Below are 23,066 nucleotides of genomic sequence, written 5' to 3' on the forward strand. Positions count from 1 at the left end.
GGGATTACACGGTATAAAGCATCTGGCTTTCCATTTTCCCCAAACCCTCTTCAGTGACTAGTTTCACAATGAGTTTTTTTCATGATTAATACATATTGTTGTTCATAGTTTTCTTACATGAATGTTTGAAGTTACAATGGCACTGAAAAAAGTATGACTAGTCCTTGCATTTATGACTGTCACAGCATCCCCACAGTCACAGGATCACAATTCAGATGCTTGGCAACCAACATGTATTTACAATAGTTGCAGTATCCTGGGGTCATGTGATCAGTAATTTCAGCCTTCCCAGCCACTTCTGGCAAACAAAGTCAGTAGGAGAAACGGATTAGTGTATTGACTACTTGTTTCATTTCATAACTGTAGTGATTCATTTAACTATGGCAACAAAAGTTGTAAAATTGGCCCACTTAACTGCCTTGCTTAGCAATGGAAATTCTGGTCCCAACTGTGGTCAAGGAATCCCAGTACTATGTGACAAAAATGGTCACATATCTATTCCAGTATAATAGAAATGGAAGTGAAGGTAAGACTGCTGATTTTTACAAGTATTCAAAATATTATATTAGGGATTTTTTTTAGTATTACCATGCAGATTTTGTCTCTACTTGGTAGAAAATGAATTCACTTATTCAGACCAAGAAACACAAGTCTCTTTAGGAAAATTTTAAGTGGATAATGTTTTAAAGAGATGGGAAGTAAAAGGAGCTGCTAAAGTTTTGTTCAGATATTGTCATAAATATCTGAACAAAATGTGAGTAGTGAGGGAAATCAATGGAATTAAATTCAAAATTTGTTGTCTCAGGGATGCACAATATTTATTCTATGTCAATTGATTCTTTGTCAATGGCTATAGAATTTTCAGAGACTGAATCTTGTGTTTTATTTTCTTTCTATTCGAATTTATCTGATCTATGTATCTGAAAGCCAATTTTTCTGTAAAGCTGTGTACTCTGCTCTTTAATTTTCTACTATATTGTCAGTCTATGTGCTCCAAACCAGCAGTCCCAAATGTTTCCAGCTCTGCGGACCAGCAATAGTGGTGGTGAGCAGTGGAGGGGGGAGAAGATGGTTTTGCGCTTGCACCTGTCGCATACACAAACAGAGCTTCATTTGCTCACACATTTCATTCTGTCACCTTGTGCAGCCTGGTTCCCAAAATGTTTTGACCTGATATCGGGCCGCCAATCAAGAATGGAAACCCCTACTGTAAACAATCAAGCAAAGAAAGTTCAGTTTGAATGTGCACAACACATTCAAATATTAAAATAGTTACTATTTAAATATGAAAAGTATTGTTAGAAACTAGATTTCAGAGATTTTAGCTTAAGAAATTAAATATACTTCCAAAAATAAAAGTTCTAAACAACTGTTACAATTATGCCTTCCAGTAAAGTGGAAGAAACAGTTTCTTTTAAAGATAAAACTACAAATTCATAGTATATGATACATTCATAATATGTGTGAATGTTATGTGTATACATACAAATATATTTATAAATAATATATGAAAAATTTACCTGATGAAAATAAAATTTAGATGTAAATCAGAAAAGCAATACTTTATTTTGACATCACATTTTATAAGATTAGGTAGTCATTCGGGTACCTACTTTTGTCTGTTTCAAATGTATCTCTAGAATAAAAGGTACTTTGTTGTGCATATTTCATATTTTAGTACTTTATCATTCATCTTTTTATTTCAGCTCCATCTTTCACTTTGTCATGTGCTGTCTACAGCATAAGAATGCATCTTCCTGTGTTGCTTTGTTTTGTTTTTTCTCATTCTATTTTGTCACTGAAGAAATTATTAATTTATCTGACAGGGGTCAGACAGAATATCTTTGGGTTACACATAAGTTTTCCCTGTTTGTCAAACAATATACTTGTTACTATTATGGAGTTCTATGTAAAATGGATAATAAAGTGCTAGTACAATTAAGTAGAGTAATGCATTACCTTCGGGATGCTTGCTGAGCAAGCACTTATTTCATGAAGTCAAATCTGAAGTTGTGTGTTTCAGGCTGCTTGATATTCATTCCAGGAAAGCAAATTGGTATTTTTTCAGTCTTGGAGGTGTAAATGATATGCATGCTGACTTCAGCAATGGACAGTTGCCTTTTAAATAGGATGTTGAATTAACAAATCATGATCATTTCAATCAATATAAATTTATGGGGAGGGTGGAAGATGTGTGTGTGTGTGTGTGTGTGTGTTGGGGAGGGTGTTTGTATAAATAAAATATGTATTTTTCATTCTCCCCATAAATTTATATCGATTGAAATGCTTAATGCATAATATATGCATAATATGCATTACATATATGCACACACATCTAGAGTTTCTATGCTTGGGCACTTTTAGAAAATGTTATGACTGCACATTTCCTGTAAGTTCATATAAAGTCTGCTGTAAAGCTATATTTCAGAAAAATATTTAAATGTAAATTGTTTGGTTTGGATTCATTTTAAGCAGCCTTTCTTAATCTACTGGCCTTCAGATACATTCAAGTTTAATTTCTCAGCCATGAAATTTGAAATCCAACATTGCTAGTGGTTGTTAGTTCAGAAAGATGTCCTTAGGACTGAGTTGCATGTTGGAATGACCCCTTAGAACAGGCATGATTAATTGCTCCCATGTCATTTCATTTCATTTTGAAACTTTCAGAAGCTCTAGCAAGCTTGACCATTCGTTAGACATTTTGGTTATTTTAGTTGAAAAACACCTGTACTTTGGTTCTCACAACTGCCAAGTGGAAACCAAAATTGTAGAAATTTAAAGAGTTCTGAAACTTGTGTGATTTTTGTTCCACATGATAGTTGTAATATAGGATGTCTGTTGGTCATGGGATTCATCCACTGCAGTATTGTTTGTAGACATGGTAATTTTTTATATTTTTGGTGCAATTGAGTGTTGCAAGTTCTTGTTACATTCTAGCAATGTTCAAGGAATAGATTTTATACTAAAATGGAAAATTAAAGATTAATCCATGACTTAAAAGAACATCATTTTGTGGGTTTAAATGTTTTAGAGACCTGTGTTTGTGTAATATATGTTACACAGACACACATGATTGCAATTACAATTATTTGAAAGATTCCTGAATGAATGATTTTATTTATTTATTTAAAATATGTATATAACCGCTCATCTTATAAGCAACTGAGTGGCTCTCAGTCAAAAATTAAAATAACATAAAATCTATATTCAAAATATTAAAATCAAATCCAAAAAAACAAAACAAAAAAACCTGGTGCTAAATCAAGCTTCCAATGTGTTGTTGCCTCATTTTATCCTACTGTTTTGGGGAAAAGCCAGATCTTTAAAGCTTCATAGAAGATTAGGAAGGTATAGATGTGTTGAACTTCAGGAGGATGGGTATTCCATAGGATAGAGGCTAGTTGAAATAAGATGCAAGTGTTTAAAGGAAAGCACTTGGAGCATGCCCACCCTATCTAACTTGGTAAGACATCCTTAGGGAGATGTCCTTAAGTAAAAGCAGTCCTGCAGATAACTGGTCCTATGACTTAGAGTTTTTTAAGACGATGACTGGCACTTTGAATTGCACACAAAGAAAATGGAAGCCGGTGGAAGTTGCACAATAGAGCTGTTATATAGGCAAATTAGAGGTGCCCATGTGTTCTGAACCAGTTCAACTTTCCAATGAGATAATAATTTTATGCTGTTTCAGAAGTGTTAATTGCCAAAGTTTTTTGTTCAATGTCAGATATATGACAAACTTAAGGAAAGTATGTTCAACTTTACTCCCCTACTCTGACAGAATAGACAGTATTAGTACCCTGGGAATGGTACTAATTTTATGATTATATTGTTTTATTTAGTTTCCTAATATGATTTTGATTGCTTACTTAGTATTCTATGACTAAGTGTTGTATCTTATGATTCTTGATGAATGTATTTTTATGTACACTGAGAGCTTATGCATCAAAGACAAACTCCTTGTGTGTCCAATCACACTTGGCCAATAAAGAATTCTATTTCATTTGCCAGTTTTCTGGTTGGAAAGCTAGCAAATGCAATATTTCAGAAGGTCGAAAGTCTAGCGAACAGAGGAAAGGGCAACTGTTGTGCTGAGGTTTTTTTGGCTCAGCTCAGTGGTTCCCTTTTGCACATGGAAGGGAGGAAAATTGGTATGCTGGGTCAGAGAAAAGAAGCTCAGATCTCCATTTCTCTGGTCCAGTACAGGAATTCCCTTCTGTACATGGAGGGAGTTGTCTTTGGCAGGGAATTCACTCCCATCTGCTTGACCCATCCTCTTGCTTAACAACCAAAACAGGGAGGGCCAGGATTGTAGTTGTTGAGTGAGGTACTTCCCCAAAGCAGTTTGGATAGCCAATATAAAAAAAATCCATTTATTTATTTATTTATTTGGTTTGTCAATTGCTTACAAGATAATAGGTATAAGTAAAAACATAGTTGACTGTCCTGTGGATATAGGCCTGTTGAAACTACAGCTCATGTCCTACTGTACTGTACCTTCTGTAATGAGGTACGGAACCACTTCATAATACCTCACCTGATAAAACGCCCAGAAAACGCCAATCTTTTTTTATGTACAATTGCTGTTATCAGATCAGTACAATGTTATTTTTTTTAATGTAGCTAAATTTTGTTATATTATCTGTAAAATTGGGCAGACTTTGACTGCCCATTGACAATCCACTACTAATTGTAATATATTATATTTTTTATTATTCCAGTGCTTATTTGCATTGAAAGTGTACTGCATCATGCTAAAGTTAGTACCTTTCGGAGCTGGGGGCAGTAAGATGACAGTATCTGCTCAAAAAATGTTCTTAGAAGGAATAGGCTGTTCTCCTACATGCTGCTGCGAGAGCCCAGGATGGGTATGACTCCTGATGACATCATCAAGCTGGGTCCGTTTAGTATAAAAGTAGCAGCCTGTGGGAGAAGCTTTGACCCAGCTTTGACTCAGATTCTTTCGATGACCATAAGCTGGTGTCTCTGAAAGCAGTTTAGTTAGCAGCAAAAGCGAAAGCTATCTTCATTGGCATAGCTCCTGGGGAACTGGTGCAGCTGTGCCTTCAGGAGAGTGGGGCTCCATTCTCCTGCAACACCAAGGATTCAACGTTTTCTTCAACTGAGGGAGACTGTAAGTAGGGAGTAACCCTTGATCCTCCCCCACAGTCTTCCCTCAGCGATTTTGGCCGCCACGGTCATAAAGATCGCATCGGCAATAACAGCGCCTCTCAGCTGATTGTAAATTTTCACCTTATTGCCAATTTTGCCATTTGGGGCTGTTTACAGCCTAAGGAGTGATTTAACCCCTGCGTAGCCTGTAGCTCTTGCGGGCGGCCAGTTTGGAGGTTCTTCAACCTCACATGTTGAGCGGCCATTTTGAAAGCTGCTTCTTCTAAAGAAAGTAGCAAGCGGCCATTTTAGGTGGCATCATCCCCCAAAGGCCAGCTTCTACTATTCATAAGCTCCTATTCAGGCTACTGCATAGACAACACATAGTGAGGATTGCTTCCAGCACCTTTGTGTCTGTTTATGCATACTATGGATCAAGACAAGGCCCACACAGAGCCTTCAGGCCTGATCTCTCAAGGCCCCCAAGCTGGCAAAAGAAAGAGAAGGAGCCCACATGGAGGGTCTCATGGCTCAAGGGATAGAACTGGACCCATAAACTGGCTAGAACTCAGCCATTTATCTAGCCCTGAAACATTTCAGGGACAGGATAGTGGGGTCCCATGTGCAAGTGTTGACAGACAACATGGCTGCAAAGGAACACGTCAATCGGCAGGGAGGCACAAGGTCCAGGGCCCTCATGAGGGAAGCCGAAAGGTTGGGGAGGTGGGCAGAGAGACATCTGCTGTCTATCACAGCAGAGCACATCTCAGGAGTCAACAACTCCCAGGCTGATTGGCTGAGCAAGAGCCCAGTCAACCACGCAGAATGGTCCTTTCCCCAGTCCACTTTCAGGGATCTCTCCCTCAGGTTCTGGACCCCGGAGGTAGATCTCTTCGCCTCTCCCCAAAACGCTCAAGTAAACAGATTTTTCACCAGGTTTCCTTGTCAGGGAACAGAGGGGACCAATGCACTTTGGAGCAAATGGCCCACCAGTCTCTACGCCTTTCCCCCTCTTCCCATCATTTCGGTGGTCATTCAGAAGATGTTGGAGGAACAGGCAGAGCTGATTCTCCACCCCCCACCCCCATTGGCCCAGGAGACCCTGGTTTGCAGATCTGGTGAACCTGTCTGTACCCACTTCCTGGAGGATTCCAGACCACATGATCTCATTACATCAGGGGACACTGCTCCACGCGGATCCCTTGTGGTTCAAATTGACCATGTGGCGCTTGAGCAGCAACTGTTAAGAGAAGCCAATCTCCCAGACCAGGTCATCCTTACTATCCAGGCGTCTTGTAAATCTTCTACGACACGTATGTACAATGCTACCTGGTGTCACGGGGAAGGTCTCTCTCCTACAGTAGCGGAGATCCCACAGGTCCTCTGTTTTCTCCAGGATGGCCTTGACAAAGGTCTGGCTCCTAACACTTTATGCCTCAAGTAGCGGCTTTTGCTTCAGGCATCTCCTGGGATTCCTTCCCTTCCTTGTCCCATCATCCTTCAGTTTAGAGATTCTTAAAAGGGGCTTCCAATCTCCGCCCTCCTGTGGTTCACAGGTTCCCATCCTGGGACCTTCACAAGGTCCTCCAGGCCCTAACAGAACCTCTCTTCGAACTCCTCAGAAAGATATCCCTTCAATTCTTGACCTTCAAGGTGGTTTTTTTAATAGCCATCACTTCAGCTAGAAGGGTGTCAGAGTTGGCTGCTCTATCTATACAGCAGGACCTCTGCACTTTTCACGACAATAGAGTTGTTCTTCATTTAGACCCTACCTTTGTACCCAAAATAAATTCTGTATTCCACAGATCCCAAGACATAGTAGTTCCTGATTTTTGTTCCCGTCCACACCATGTCTTAGAGCGCAAGTGGCACACCTTAGATGTTAGAAGGGCTGTTAGAATTTATATCAAATGCACTTCAACGTTTAGGAAGACTGAGGCTATGTTTGTATCCCTTTCCCCTTCCCACTGGGGGAACAAGGCCTCTCCTACCACCTTAAGCAGGTGGATCAGGGCTTGAATCACACAGGCCTACAAAGCCAAAGCTCTGCCAGTACCACACGGCTTGACAGCACACTCCACTAGAAATGCTGCAACTTTAGCTGCCTGGGCCACTAAGGCACCCCACTCAGGCTACATGGACATCCCCGTCTCTGTTCATCAGACACTACCGCCTGGATTCCTACACCTCCACAAGCACGGCTTTTGGCGGACGGGTTCTTCAGCGAGTGGTGCTGACTTTGGAGTGAGAGACCAGGCGAGGACCCTCCCGAGGACATAAAGGCTTCAGTATGTCCCATCCTGGGCTCTCGCAGCAGCATGGAGGAGAATGGGCGTTGGTAAATTTACCTGAGAACGTCCTTTCTATCTATGCTGCTAGAGAGCCCAGCCCCTCCCTTGTGGTGTCCGGATTGTGGTGAGGTGTGTTATGGTTCACTAAAGTCTGTCAAGTATCTTCGCCAAAGCTGGGGGGTTTCTCCCACACGCTGCTACTTTTATACTAGATGGACCCAGCTTGATGATGTCATCAGGAGGAGTCATACCCATCCTGGGCTCTCTAGCAGCATAGATAGAAAGAGCGTTCTCAGGTAAATTTACCAACGCCCAATCTGTTTGGGCTTCCAAGTCTTTGATACATATGCACTTAGTGCATATTGTTTATATGCACTAAGTGCATATGCTTACTCTCATCATTAGGAGCATTTCCATGGAGAAGCCAAGAGACTAAAGTTTTTGTGAGATGGTCTTAAACCATACTGATTAAAAATTTTCCTCTAGAAGAAAAGAACTCAAACCTTTGGGGGCGGGAAGTAATTTTAACCAATGTGCTATAATGTAAATCCATGCACCTGTATCAACATTAGCTAAACCTGCCTCCCTTTTTAATACTATGTTTGGGACACAGTGAGCTACCTGAAAAGTAGTTCTTAGGAATTTGGATTGCATCCTTTCCAGAGGAGTAAAAGACAAGCAAGGTCCCAGGCGAGCACCCAAAAATAGTTGTGCTTGAGTCTTGGCTATTAATAGCTTATGGAATATGCTGTGCTGCTCTGGAGAGGTCACTTTAACAATCACAACATTTTAGGATCAAAATTCCAAACATAATTATCATTAGTTGAGGACTATCTATAAATACTTGGTTTCATGATAATATTTTGTCCTTAAGTTTTAAACATTTTTCTACTTTTCTACTGATATATTCATTTGTAGAATCTATTATCAAATAACAATGTTGCTAAACTGAAATCAAGAGCACTTATTTAGTGGTGACCTATGCCTTAATCTTCATTTTCACTCTAATTACTTCCTCTAGTTAGTAAACTTTTCATTGCTTTTTTTCCTCTAGTTATCATTGGCAGCCAAGCATCCTAGTCACTAGTTCTTGTTAAATTTCTAATGAAAATTGGCTCAAAAATGACTATTTCCCCTTTTTTATTTTGCATTGTCTCATTTCTTGTGTGATCCCAAATCTGCTTTCATTTATTCCTGTCTCTTTATTTGGACAATAAAATTTTATTTGGCTGGTGGAAGAAAAGAAAAAAACACTTTTTTGTTAGATATTGAAAATTAGATATAAGGATATTACAAACAAGGGTATTTGCACGGGCATAGTTTTTTCATTGACAACTAACTTTCTTCTTCCATTTTGTGCCAGAGAATGTGATTGTTTTATTGTTGTGTATGGAAAAAGTGAATAGTCCAATGCTTTATTCCATTCTTCTAATTTACAACATCAATTGTAATGAATGATGGATGAGATATCCAAACATTAATAAATAATCTTAAAAGGTGTACTAAATCAAAGTAGAATAGACCAAAGAATGATTTTGTATAATACTTCAAGGAGGATAAGCTAACTTGAGTGTCGTTAATTCGTCTATATACAACAAATAAGCAAAATCCCATTTAAAATAGATGTACTGCCAACCAGGTAAGAATTGAATTGACATTGTCACCTTTCCTTGCATTTTATGATACCATAACGAAATCTTTAAAACAGGTCTCCATTAATTAAATGTGTTTGGAAGCAGGTATCATGTTACTATTTCTACAAAGCACTGTTGTAGTGCTGTATTCTCTTTTAGTTAATGGAAATTAACTGAGTTGTGCTACAAAATGGTTTAATTCTTTATTTGATTATAATTTATAATTATAATTTGAGATAATTAATGCAGCTTGTTCTGGCCTCACAGTGGGGACCCCGCTCACCTGGCCACGCATTAGGGCGGCACGCTATAGAGGAAGCTTGCAGCGCCTTTGCAAAAGGAAGATCTGGCCCAGTCTGAACAGCCGGGCCATGAGGAAACCCATAGCTCCTGTGTTTCTCTGAGGCCATTAAAGAGGAAAAAGCAGTGGGGCCATTCTGCTAAACAGGAAGCTGCAGCCAAGATTAAGGCCAAGGCCTTTGCAAGCAAGAAGGCCTCAAAATCCGAACTCAGGACTGAAAAAAGAAGACATGTGGTCTTGGAGAAGCAATTTGCCAAGAACCTGGAGTAGATGAGAGGACGGAGCCAACCATTGATTCAGTCGGGATTCGGAGGCCGGCCCAGAGTCTATATCCAGGGCTGGAGAAGCAGAAACCAGTTCTACCAGTCATCTGCAGATGTGGTCCCCCAGAGCAGATGAGGGTTTTTTCCCATCAAGATTTGAGTAAGTCTGGGCCTAGTTTTAGACAGGCAGTCTGGGTTCCAGAAGCTACCAATCCTCAGGTTAATTCACCCCAACGTGGCCATAAGCAAAGGACTGAGGCCACCGTTACACCTACAACTCCTGGCCTTCGCCCAGTGGATCCTCCTATAGGTAGCAGGCTTGAGGATATTAAGGATATGGTTTCTGTGGCCATCAGACGGGATTGCTGAGGGTTTTCAACAACAACTTCACCCTTCTGGGTGGGGGAACACAAGGTTTTTTCCCCTGCTTTCCCTCAGGTAGTCCTTCCTGAACAGAGGGGTTTTTCCAGGCCCTATGAGCAAAGGTTTCCTTCTATTCATTCTGATTGGGGGGAATATGAGGAAAGAGGCTTTATGAATCCTTCAGACCAAAGTCACTCCTCCATGTCGGAGGAGGAGGATTAGATATTAGAGATTACAATTTGTCAGGATGAGGGATTAAGGCCTGAGCAACCCACCTACTCGTGTTTTCAAGCCATCCTTGTTCAAACCTCCTGGACAAGGCCTTGCTTATTGCCAAGCTAGGGCCTGATGAGGTGGCATCAGAACCCTCGATGGAATCTTCAGCCCAGGGCGACTCTTTATTTTTTATGGAAAAATACTTTATTAGTTTTACCTTTAAAAGAACAACACAACTACAAATTATGTACAACAAAAAGAAAAATAGGCCTTGGCATAGACCAAGAGGGAGAGAGAGGAAAGCCTAAGAGAGGGGAAAGGGAAGAGTAAGGGAGGGGAAGAATAGAGTAGGGAAAACAGTTAAAATAAAACCATATTTTGTGACTGTAAGATCCTTTCTTCTTCAAAAGTATCATCGGCGGTGCTTTTCTTTATCTCTGCTTCAGAGGCCCTCGGCCATAATTTTCCTAGAGATGATCTATCTTTGGTTTAGCCAATTATACAAAGGATTCCAATTGTTGTAATATGATGAGGATTCTTTATTTTTTAGTGCTTGGGTTAGTTTGTCCATTTCGGCGCATTGTAAAATTTTCTGAATAACCATATGTTCAGAGGGAATGGAAGATAATTTCCAGCACTGGGCAAATGCCAGTCTGGCTGCGGTTAAGATATGAATTACAATATACTTCGATTTTTGGGTATTTGTTTATCGAAAATTCCTAGAAGGAAGGACTCTGGTTTGTACTCTATTTGTTCCTTGGTTATTTCCTCTAGCCAGCGCCTAATTTTTTGCCAGTACTTCTGGGTTTCCTTGCACGACCACCACAAATGGAAGAAGGTACCTCTATGCTTTGACATTTCCAACAATTGGGGCTCGTGTTGGGGTGCATCTTCGCCAATCTCAAGGGGGCAGGTGCCATCTATAAAACATTTTATATGCGTTTTCTTTATAAGCTGCTGATTTCGTGATCTTAATGTTCCTGTTCCAGATCCTTTCCCATTCTGCTAGCGTAATGCTCCGTCCCACGTTTCTGCTCCACGCAATCATATTTCCTTTGACAATTTCTTGTTCTAATTCAGTTTCTAATAAATGTTTGTAAAATTTAGATATATTTTTTTGCTCGGTCCTAATAGAATTTTGTCTAAAGTCTGTAATTTATTGTAGATTCCAAATTCCTTAATATCTTGTTTATATCTACTATGAATTTGAAGGTACACCCACTGATCAATTTTAAATCCTCGCTCTTGTAATTTTTGTCGGGTTTTCAATTTTCCTTGTGGGTCTAATAAATTTTCGTGACTTAATCATTTTAGTTATATCCAAATTATTAGGGTGTACTATCGCTTCCATTGGAGATAGCCAAATCGGTATTTTTAGATAAAGTTTTTTACGTACTTTTTTCCAATTGGTTAATAGAGAGTCCCTGATAAGATGCCTATGGAAATATGATTGCCTGGGTTTCCCAGTTTCCCACAGAAAGGCATGCCATCCTTTCTGCATATCGTGGCCTTCTAATATTAGTGTTCTTTGTTAGTTAAATTCACCCATTCCTTTATCCATAGTAGGGTGGCTGCCTTGTAATATACTTCCCAGTTTGGCAGGCCTAACCCTCCTCTGCTTTTCAAATCTTGTAGGGCTTTTACATTAATCCTAGCTTTTTTCCCCTGCCAAATAAATTTCAGTGTTATCTTGTTTAATTCCATAAAAATTTTTTTATTTAATTTGATTGGAATTGTCTGGAATAGATATAGAAATTTTGGCAGAATATTCATCTTAATCAGAGCAATCCTGCCCAATAAGGAAAGTTGTAATGTACTCCAGGAATCTAAATCTTTCTGGATTGTTGGAGAAGTTTGTCATAGTTGTTTTCTTTTAATGATTTGCTTTGTGGAGTAAGCCAAATTCCTAAGTATTTAATTTTTTTTGTCACCTGTATTCCCATTATTGTCTCTAGTTCTTTATTCTGGTCTCCTGTTAAATTTTTAGACATTAATTTCGTTTTACCCCTATTAATTTTAAATCCTGCGACTTCTCCAAATCGCTCTAGTTCTTCTAATAAGTTATGCCCTTTTCTATAGGCTCCTCCAGAAAAAAACCAAATCATCAGCGAAGGCTTGTACTTTGTACTCTTCTGATTTAATCCTCAGTCCTCTAATTCTCGAATTTTGCCTAATATACGTCAAAAGAGATTCTAGGGCGAATATGAAAAGCAGAGGAGAGAGAGGGCAACCCTGTCTAACCCCTTTTCTATTTTTATCGGGTCAGTTTGTTCCCCATTTATTAGAATATTTGCCTGTTGAGTATGGTAAATTGTAGTGACGACGTTTCAATCTAGTGCCAAGGTTCATATTGTATATTTTTGAATTAAAAATGCCAATTTAAATTGTCGAATGCTTTTTCAGCGTCCAAAAACATAAAAGCAAATTGTTTTTCCGGATGGGCTTCGTAGTATTCTGAAATGTCTATCACTGTTCTTAGATTATTCTTAATTTGTCGAAATGGGAGAAATCCATTTTGATCTTCATGGATATGTGTGTTTAGAACCTGTTTTAGTCTATTAGCTATTATAGAAGAGAATAGTTTGTAATCTGCATTCAGGAGCGAGATTGGTCTATAATTATTAATAAGTCTATGGTCTAGGTCCTCCTTCGGGATCAGCGAAATTAAGGCTCCCTCCACGAGTCCGGCATCTTGGCTACTAGGAGTACCTCATTGAATACTTCCAGCATCAGTGGTCCAATTTGTTCTATGATTGTTTTGTAAAGTTCTACAGGTATCCCGTCCGGTCCTGGCGCTTTATTGTTACTTTGCTTCTCTATTGCTGACTTCAGTTCGGACCATGTTATATTTTTGTTTAATAATTCTATCTCTTCCTCTCCAATTGCTTTTTCATTTGCTTCCTCTAGATATTTCATTATTTTGTCCTCACAAACGCCTTCCTTTTTGTATAATTTCCTGAAGTATTTAAAAGTGATCTCTTTTTTTCTTCTCTATCTCCTCTTGCAAATTGCCCTCTCATCCATTAATTGGTGTATCAATCTTTTTCTTTCATTTTCTTAAGTTTGTGGGCTAACCATCTCCCTGGCTTGTTTGCGTGCTCAAAATAAATTTGTTTAGTCATTTTCAGACTACTCTCCAATTTTTCTTGTTCCAATAAATTTAGATTGTGTTTAGTTGTTATTAACTGATTCTGTATTCTTTGATTTTTGGGGTTCTTTTGTAGTTGGGTTTCTAAATCCTTAATTTCTTGTTGTAAGTTACTTTGTTGGGCATACTTTCTTTTATTTCTCATAGCATTGTAAGAGATAGTTGTTCCTCTTATAAATGCCTTCATTGTGTCCCATATATTTTGTTTCGGTTAGATCATTATTATTTTCTTTTAAGAAGAAGTTCAGTTCTTCTTTCAATTTATTAGTGTATTCTTCTTTTATTAAGTGAGTGTTAAGAGTCCATCTTCTTTTTGGTTTTCTTCTACCTCTCCAGGTTATTTGAATTGGGTTGTGATCAGCCCAGTCGCTTGGTAAGATTTCGCTATCTTTGATTTCATTAATTAATTCACCATTTATCCAAGCCATATCTATTCTTGTCCAAATTTTGTGTGGGTTAGAGTAAAGGTAAACTGTTCTTTTTTGGGTTTAGTTTTCTCCAAATATCTACCAGATTCAGTTCGTACATCATATCCTTACATGGCTTCAAAATTCTCTTTTTCCTTTTTTATTCTTACTCATGTTACTATGATCCTTCCGGTAGTCAGCAATAGAGTTAAAATCGCCAATCAGAAAAATATTGCCATTTCCGAAATCAATTATTTTTTGGTGAAGATGTTTGAAAAATTTACCTTGATCATCATTTGGGGCATAGATTACTACCAGTAAAAATGTAATGCCATTAATTGAAGTTTGTACCACCAGGGTTCTTCCTTCAGGATCCGCCCAGATTAACTCCGCTTTTAAATCATCTCTCACATATATTGCAATACCTTTCTTTTTGTGCTCATCTGCTGGTGCTGTGAATAATTTTCCCAGTTTCGGACAATCTAGAAATTTCTCCTCACTTTTCCTAATGTGTGTTTCTTGTATGCAAACTATATCAACGTTTTGTTTTATTAGTTTATTTAGAATCCTCTTCCTTTTAGCTCTTGAATTTAGGCCGTTTATGTTGATGGAAAGGATTTTACTTCCTTCCTCCATTTACTTAAGTCTGCCTCGCTTTTTGTCTCGTAATTATACGGCTCTCTTCTTGTAGAAGGTATGGGGATGTTTCTACTCTTTCTTGTTGTAAGTTGTCTTTTCCTTGAGTTTGGACGGGTCTTTCTTCCTTGTTCCTATGGCGGTTCCGATCTTCCTGCATGTTCCCTTGGGTTTCCTCCTTAGTGTGTTGATCCTCCGTGGTTGTTAGCTGTTCTAGAAAGTCTTGTGCTTGTTCTATTGAATCTATTTTAATTTTCCTTCCCTTCCACCATATTAGCATCCCTTCTGGAATTTGCCATTTAAATGAAATTTCTTTTTATTTAAGTGGTTAGCTAAAAATTTATATTCTTGCCTTAAGGCCCTCACTTTTCTTGGAATCTGCTTGAGAACTATGATCTCTTTGCCCATATATAATACTCTCTCATCTCTGGCCATTCTAAGTATTAGGTCTCTCACGCATCTTCTTGAAAAGCGGATATGGATCTCCCTTGGGCACTTGTGACGCCTTGCGTAACTGGTATTCACCCTATAGACTTCGCAATTCTTTGAGTAAGTCATCTTTTTCTTTTCCAACTAGATCAGCCAACAAACCTGCCATTAATTGCGCTAGTTCTTCATTTTTGGATTCCTCCACGTTTTGGAACCTTAGGTATGCCGCTGCTCTGTCCATCTCAAGTTGGACCAAGGAATCTTCCATTTTTCTATTAATACTTTTAAAGCCTTCTTCAGTCCTTTCTAGGTTCCTCTCTGCTCGCTCTGTCCTCCTCTCTATTTCTTTTTTTTTTTATTTCAGTTCTTTCCATAGCCAATTGCATTGTCCCCACCTTATCTTCGACTTTTTGTATATCTGCTCTCATCTCCTCTTTTAATTTCCCCATTTCTTCCTTCAGTTCGCTAATATCGGCTCTGGTCTCATTGTGATTCCTAATCATAATCTCCTGCATTCTAGACATTGACTCTTGCAGGGATAATAGTGTTGCTTGCAGATTGGCATTAGTGACGGTCGGTTGTTTTTCTCCTGTCAAGGTCTCTTCTATAGTTTTCTGCGTTGTTGGGAGGCAGTTGCCAAAGTTGTCGTCAAGGTCTGGGTGTTCTTCCTTCCCGTTTTCAGGGCTGTGGTTGTTGTGGAAGTCATCTCTGATAAGATTTGTTTTTGCAATTGGATAATGTTAAGAATATTTTCCCAAATCACCATTCGATGTAATAGCCCTTTAAATGTGATTGCAAGTCTATTTACTAAGCTTACACACCAAGTTATTTTAGATCTCTTTCTTCGACCCAATTTGTCGCTTAGGCAGTTTAAATTCCAATTCAATAAAGTGTTATCACATACTATAAATAGAATATTATCAAATATTATATTATCAAATATTATATATTGTTCTCTATACTAAGTTCATATACCAAAATTCATTAATTATATTTAACCCCTAATAAATCAATATCATGTCAAATCAAACTTATTTACAGCTAACAAACAACTCTGAAATTTCTCACTCTATATATACCTTTGTCCTATAATGTAATTAATATTCAAGGTTCCAGTTAATCTAAGTCAACCCAATTTAACAGACCTTCCAATTTTTCTATATTCAAAAGACTCTAATCAGTAAACCCTAATAACAATAATAAGCAGTTTGCCTTTACATCTATATTTATAATTGTTATAGAGAGAAAGGAAAGACTAAGAGAGAAAGGGAGAGAAAGGGTGCGGGAAGAGAAGGGTCTTTTAGATTTCAGGGAATCACTAGACACGTATCTGTGGGATTAGTTCCATAGAAAAACAAGTCTGAGTTGGGGCTGGTGTTATAGTCTTATAGCCTTTCTTCCTGGGCGCACCGAAGGAGCAGAGGGAGGAAGTGCTGACTAATTGCTGTCAGCACTCAGCATTCGGTCTTTACCAGTCTTTACCAGGATTCCGTCTGTCTCTTCCTTCTTCTTCTTCCCTCTTCTTCCTTTCTGTCAGCAATTGTCAGTCCACAATCACTTTGAGTGTCCGCCTCAAATCGATCCCTTTTAGAAATCAGTTTTGTAGGCAGTGTAGCTATAAGGAAGAGGACCTTACATATAAAAGTCAGTGCGTCACTATCTCGCCCTCTGCAGCTCGCTCTGCCCTCCTTCGCAGCTATAGTTCTCCCCTAGTCTTCTAGTCTTCTCAGGCGCTGATCCCAGATGGCAATCCACTCCCGAGCTTCTTAAAGATCCCACCGCCTACCTCTCTCCTCGACAATCTTCTTCCAAACGCTCCAATCCACACTTTCATTTTAAATGTTGAGCCATTCTGTCTGCATTAATCCCCCTTTCACTTTTCGAATCGCTTTTCTAGCCGCTTTCCCCCACTGTTGCTCACAATGAAAGAGGGAGAGTCAGACCAATCTCACTCACGGCTTTTGTAGTCCTTCTGCCCTTTTCAGCTCGGATCTTTCAGGCTGTCACTTTTCGCTTCGTCAGTTCAGTGACAGACGGGACTTTGGAGCCGCCATTAGCTGGCGGCTGGCTCAATCGCGCTGGTCTTAGAGGCTCTTCCTTCGTTGCTGGGGAGTTGCCTTCCCCAACACAGCAACCCGGGGGTCCTCTTTTCTGACACGAAGCTCTACGGGTTTCGTGTATCCACTGGGGATCCCTCCAAACGCGAGAAGAGGTGATCGAAAGCCACAGCTGGGCTTCTCCACCTCTGGACGTCCCTGTCCTGCCACCGGAAGTCCGGCGACTCTTTATTTTTGAAACCAGTTGTCCAAGCCAAGACGTTTCCATCTCCTATGTTATTTTTAGATCTGGTGCATAAGCAGTGCATCTCCCCAGGATCAGGGCCATGCCCCTCAGGCATTTTTATAATGTGGGCCCTTCCTTGGCCAATGCCCTTCTAGTACCACCAGTAGATGCCCCTGTGGTTGCCTCTTTTTCCGCATCTGGAGCTCCAACGGAACCAGAAGGTGTGCTTAAGGCTGACAGGAGGTCAGAACAGATCCTCAAACGAACTCATCAGGCTGCTTGGGCAGTCCAGGCCTCAACCGCAGCATCCTTCTTTACAAGGTTGTCACTGCGTTGGCTGCATCAGCTGCAGGAGCGTTTGCCACCCGGTGATTCCAGGTCCCACCAGGACTTAAATAAGATCATCGCCAGTTCCTTCGTTTTTGCTACAACAGGTACTACCAGTACTGGGCCCTTCTGTTTGGTTTCTCATCGGCTCCCAGGACCTTTACCAAGGTTCTGGCAGCATTGTAGGCATCTCTATGCGCCCTACCTGTGAGGGTCCAATGCTGCCTAGATGATATCCTGATTCAGTTACCTTCAATGCACTCCACCAACAGTGACCTTTAGACCATGATGCAGCTCCTGCAGGAACACGGGTTTTCCATAAACTTCAACAAGAGTTATCTTCTACTGACCATCCGTCTCCTATACCTAGGGACTATCATCGACATGACCCTCAGAGGTTTTCCTTTCCCCAGATCATCAAGAGAGTCTGAACAACTTGATAAACGGGATTCGACAGCAGCACACAGTTCCTCTGTCTCTTCTGTCCCAGCTCCTAGGAAAGATGATTTCCTGTGTAGGCATCGTTCCGTGGGCCTGATTCCATGCCCGAAGTCTGCAATGGTTCCTGCTGCCTTTTCAATGGGCCGGAACCTGTTACTTATCCATCAGAGTCTGAGTTCCTTCACAGGTCCTTCGTTCTTTCCGTCCCAGGCCACCAGGAAAGGCCATTTTTTCAAGGAGCCGGACAGGCTCATGATCATGACAGACGCCAGTCTTTATGGCTGGAGGGCGCATCTGCAAAGCAAGATAGCTCAAGGTGATTGGTCCCAGACAGACAGGTCTTGCCCCATCAATTGGCTCGAACTCAGGGCTATCTTCCTAGCTTTGAGACACTTCCAGGACAAGGTGACAGGGTCCCACATGTTGATTATGACAGACAACATGGCTGCCAAGGCCCATGTCAACAGACAAGGAGGGACCTGGTCTAAATCCTTGATGCAGTAAGCCGATCATGGGCGGAGAGGCACCTTCTGTCCCTCAGGGCAGACCACATCTTGGGGGTTGACAATATCCAGGCCGACTGGTTGAGTCGGGCCAAGGTCAACCACCCGGAGTGGAGCCTTCATCCATCCCTGTTCCAGGAACTGTCCAACAGATTCAGTTTCTCAGTAATAGACCTATTTGCCACTCCCCAGGATGCGCAGGTAGGCAGATTTTTCACCAGGTTTTCCACCCAGGGAGTGGAGGGGACCAATGCACTTCGGAACAAATGGTCTCCAGGTCTCCTCTACGCCTTTCCCTCTCTTCCTACCGTTTTGGCCATGCTTTGGAAGATGTTGGAGGAGAAGGCGGAGCTGGTACTTCTGGCGCCTCATTGGCCCTGTCGGTCGCTCAACCGTGGAGAATCCCACCCAGCAGGATTTCCCTCAGCCAAGGGGCCTTACTCCATCCAGAACCTCAGTGGTTCCAGGTGGCCGTATGGCGCTTGAGTGGAAACCTCTGAAATAGACTAACTTACCAGATAAAGTGGTTCAAACCATCCAGGCATCACATAAACCATCAACAAATCACATCTATGATACCACCTGGAGAGCTTTTTGCAGTTGGTGTTCTAAGATGGCCTGGGACCCTACATCAGCCTCTGTCTCAGAGTTGCAGAGGTCTAGATAAAGGGCTCTTACCAAACACACTCTGCAGGCAGGTTGCAGTCTTGTCCTCAGTATTGTTGTGAGATAATTATAACTCTCTATCCCACCACCCATCAATACGCAGGTTTTTGAGGGAAACCTCGAATCTGCATTCATAGACATCCCACTTGGGATCTCCCAAAGGTACTCCAGGCTCTGATGGGACCCCAATTCGAGTCTTTAAGGTCGGTGAGTCTCCGTTTCTTGACCCTCAAGTGTTCTTCCTGGTGGCTATCACGTCGGCCAGAAAGGTGTTGGAGTTGGCAGATCTCTCAGTGAGACAGGACTTGTGCATTTTTCACAAGAACAGAGTACTGCTACGCTTAGACCCTACCTTTATTCCAAAGATTAATTCTTGGTTACACAGGGCACAAGAAATAGTCCTACCAGATTTCTGCCCTAGGCCTCAACATGAGTTGGAATACAAATGGCATACGTTGAATGTGCGGAGAGCCTCCTGTATCTATGTAAAACGAACTGCAATCTTGCAAAACAGAAGCGATGTTTGTGTCCTTCCAACCAGCTTCTTTAGGGAACAAGGCTTCCCCATCCATGATGGGCAAATGGATCAGGGCTTGTATTTCCACTGCATACAAGATTCTATCTCTGCTGGTGCCCAAGAACCTTATAGCACTCTACTTGGAGTGCAGCCATCTCGGCAGCCTGGGCTACCCAGGTGTCCATTGAGGAGATCTACAGGCCTTCTCCCTTTATCTGCCACTGTCGACTCTTCCATCAACACTCTTTTCTATATATCTGTAAGATTTTTAATTAGAATTTTTGTCTTTTATTTATTTTCAATCCTGTGACTTCCCCGTATCATTCTAGCTTTTCTAATCAACCAGTTTCTAGTGGGTCTTCTAGTATAAAGACCAAATCACCTGCAAACTCCTGTAATTTATATTCTCTTTTTTATTTCCATTCCTTTTATTTCTTCATCTTGTCTAACATTTCTGGTTAACACTTCCAAAGTCAGTATAAATAGTAAAGGGGACAGTGGACATCCCTGTCTACTGCCTTTTTAATATCAAAGGTCTCCGCCATGTCCCCATTTACCATCACCTTGGCTGATTGTTTGTGATATATTGCTTTAATTATATTGATAAATCTCTCCCCAAAGTCCATGTATTTTAATTGTAATAATATAAATTGCTAATCAACGTTTTCAAATGTTTTTTGTGCATTTGTCAATGCCATTTGTTTTCCAGGATGTGTTTCATAATACTCCAATGTGTTTAAAATCATTCTCATGTTGTTTTTAATCTGCCTCTTTGGCAAAAATCCATTCTGATCTACATGTATAAATTAATTCAAAAACCTTTTAAATCTTTCTGCTATTATCAAAGCATATATTTTATAGTCTGCATTCAATAGAGATATTGGCCTATAGTTCTTTGTCTGCATTAAATCTGAGTCATCTTTCGGTATAAGAGTAATATTTTTTCCATCCATAAATTTGGTATTTTTACTTCTAGCAGAACTTCATTATAAACTTCCAACATAACTGGGCCTACTATATCTTGTAGTTGTTTGTAAAATTCTGCCGGTAGCCCATTAGGCCCTGGCATTTTATTATTATTCTGTCTCTTAATTGGTTCTGTAAATCCCATCATAGTTACTCATTCATTCAACATGATCTTAACTGTTTTGGATACTTTAAGAAGTTCATATTTTTCCAAATATTGTTGTATTCTATTTTCAGGGATTTTCTCCTGATCATACAGTTTCTCATAATACTCTTGTATTTATACTTTTTTGTCCTCATTCTGATAATAAAAGGTCCCTTTCTCATCTATTAGTCAATGTATCAGGTTTTTCCTCCCTCTATTTAACTCCTATGGAAGTAGCATGGCATGCAGAACATTTTTAGTATGGGCATTATCTATTACCTGTATCTATTACTGCAAGTATTACATACAGTAGAATACCTTTCAGCAGAAATCCTTCTATAGGAAATATTAAAACCTGCTGAAATATATAATTTTAAAATGTGTTTTGAAATAGTTGAGTAAATTCTAATCAAGCTCTTTGATTAGGTTATTTCTCTCAGTATGTGATATGTAGTTTAGGCTAATTTTTCTTCCTAAGATGAATTGGCAACTTCTGCTCTTATAGATGGCCAGTTTTACTGTTGCAGCCCTCATAATGTACACCAGAGGTCTCCAAACTTGGCAACTTTAAAGCAAAGCTGGCTGAGTAATTCTGGGAGTTGAAGTCCACAAGTCTTAAAGTTGCCAAGTTTAGGGACCCCTGATTTACACAAATCATGAAGATGAAATGTAGTGGCAAGTTTGCTATATGTAGAAAACACTACCTGCCAGAATTATTCTATCGCTTTTGCCTTCTATTGATAATGCTATATAATCAAGCATGCTTCTCGCAGCTGTCAGAGACTACAACACCTTAAAAGTACAGTCAGTGACATCCAAAATATTGTTGCCTCTGCCTAAAGGAATATAACAGTTCTTTGATAGTGCACTTTTAGTGACTAATTTAAATTTTATTCATTTATGATTTATTTTTTGAAGCTATTACTTAAAATGATCCATGTATTAATGGAATGTAAATAGGGTATTTCAAATGAGCAAGCCATTAGAATACTATATAGGTGCTATTTTTGGATAATTGTCTTAAGACTTTTTATAAAATAAGTTACAGGTTTATTTATTTCAGTGGACAATATTTTTTGGGACCAGACCACAAAACACATTCTATTTTTATTATTGATATCTTCGTTGAGGGGGAAAATGTTTCCTTATAGCTCCCTCCCCTAGAACAGCTTGAAATGATAATTTTTGGACCTGATCGTTGTCACTTTTTGATTATTGTGAAAATATTTTTACGATGGGAATATGAATGGGAAAGTTTTGAGAAGAAAATTAATTGCACATAGCTTAAAGTTTCTGAATTTCTCAAATAAGGACTTAAATTGTGATTTTCCCCTCTCTTCCCAAAATTGAAACTTTTGCAGAAATTTCAGCACAGTTTTGATGCATTGTATTGGTGCAGCCTTCCCAAAGGTAGGGGCTCTTTACTGGTTTTCAGGCCCTCAAATAATGTTGTCAGCTCTTGGTCAAGTGTCTTGACACTGAAATAACTCCTGAGAAACTTTGATTTGAAATATTCCACTATTGAAGATTATTATTGAAGAACATAAGTAGCTTTTCTTTTCAATTTAAATTGTTTATGTTCCGATAGACTTGCTTATAGGATAATAAATGTGTTGATCTGATAATTCTACATTTGAATTTGCTATTGCAGATTAATAGGACTACTACTTTCCTAGAAGTAGATATCTGGAAATCCTTGCCTGATTCCAAGGGGTATGAATGTCAGCCATATAGAATAAGCTTTAGAAGTCAGCCAAGCACTTTGTCCTCTCACATTTTGTCCTTCTCTCTGAAAAAGTGCCAGTTTGCACAGATTGTGTGTCAGTTTAAACACAACAGTGATCAGTGTGCCTGAAATCATTCTACAAAAGACTTTGAAAAACTTTAGGTACTTAGTAGATGGGAATGGTTCTTTCGCTTTTAAATTGCTTTGTAGAATTATAAAACAGCCTTTTGAATGCTTTCAAATAAATTGTTGTCATCCACTAATGAATGAGATACCATCTGTAATAATTAAGGTTATTCCAATTGTTTCTCCCTTACAGCAAAACTTCTGAAGGTTTGGAGAAGATTGTAAGACAACGACCAAGAAGGACTATAGTAATATTGTAAGTACTGCACTGAAAAGAAAATGTAAATTAAGCATTTTGCAAATAAACTGCCTATATATATTTGATGAAAAATTAGTTTGTGGAGATGAATTACATGGAATGTAAAAGCATACTTTATAATTGCAGTCTTGTTAAGTTACCAGGATTGCTTCATTTTTGTAAAATATGAAGTGTATTCTTGTAACATAATTAGAAATTCACCAATATCACAGAAAGTATCTTTTTATCTAACCAAGATTAATCTATTTTATATACATTTGTTTATTTAAAACTATCAGAATTTTAGAAAATTATTATAGTGTTGTTG

General features: G+C 39.5%; 1 protein-coding gene across 8 annotated transcripts in view; it reads left to right on the forward strand.

Moving 5' to 3' along the window:
• TBC1D5 (TBC1 domain family member 5) overlaps window positions 1-23,066 on the forward strand; it is a 448,530-nt gene that overhangs the window by 6,835 nt on the left and 418,629 nt on the right. For all 8 annotated transcript variants that reach the window (XM_087945081.1, XM_087945079.1, XM_087945078.1 and 5 more), the window contains exon 2: window positions 22,694-22,756. The gene's annotated coding sequence lies outside the window, so the exon portion shown is untranslated. The remainder of the gene's footprint in view (window positions 1-22,693; window positions 22,757-23,066) is intronic.

Source organism: Notechis scutatus, chromosome Z (genome assembly GCF_049901735.1).
Source record: "Notechis scutatus isolate UNSWTSFEM ecotype Mainland chromosome Z, rNotScu1.2, whole genome shotgun sequence".
Classification (NCBI taxonomy): Eukaryota; Metazoa; Chordata; class Lepidosauria; order Squamata; family Elapidae; genus Notechis; species Notechis scutatus.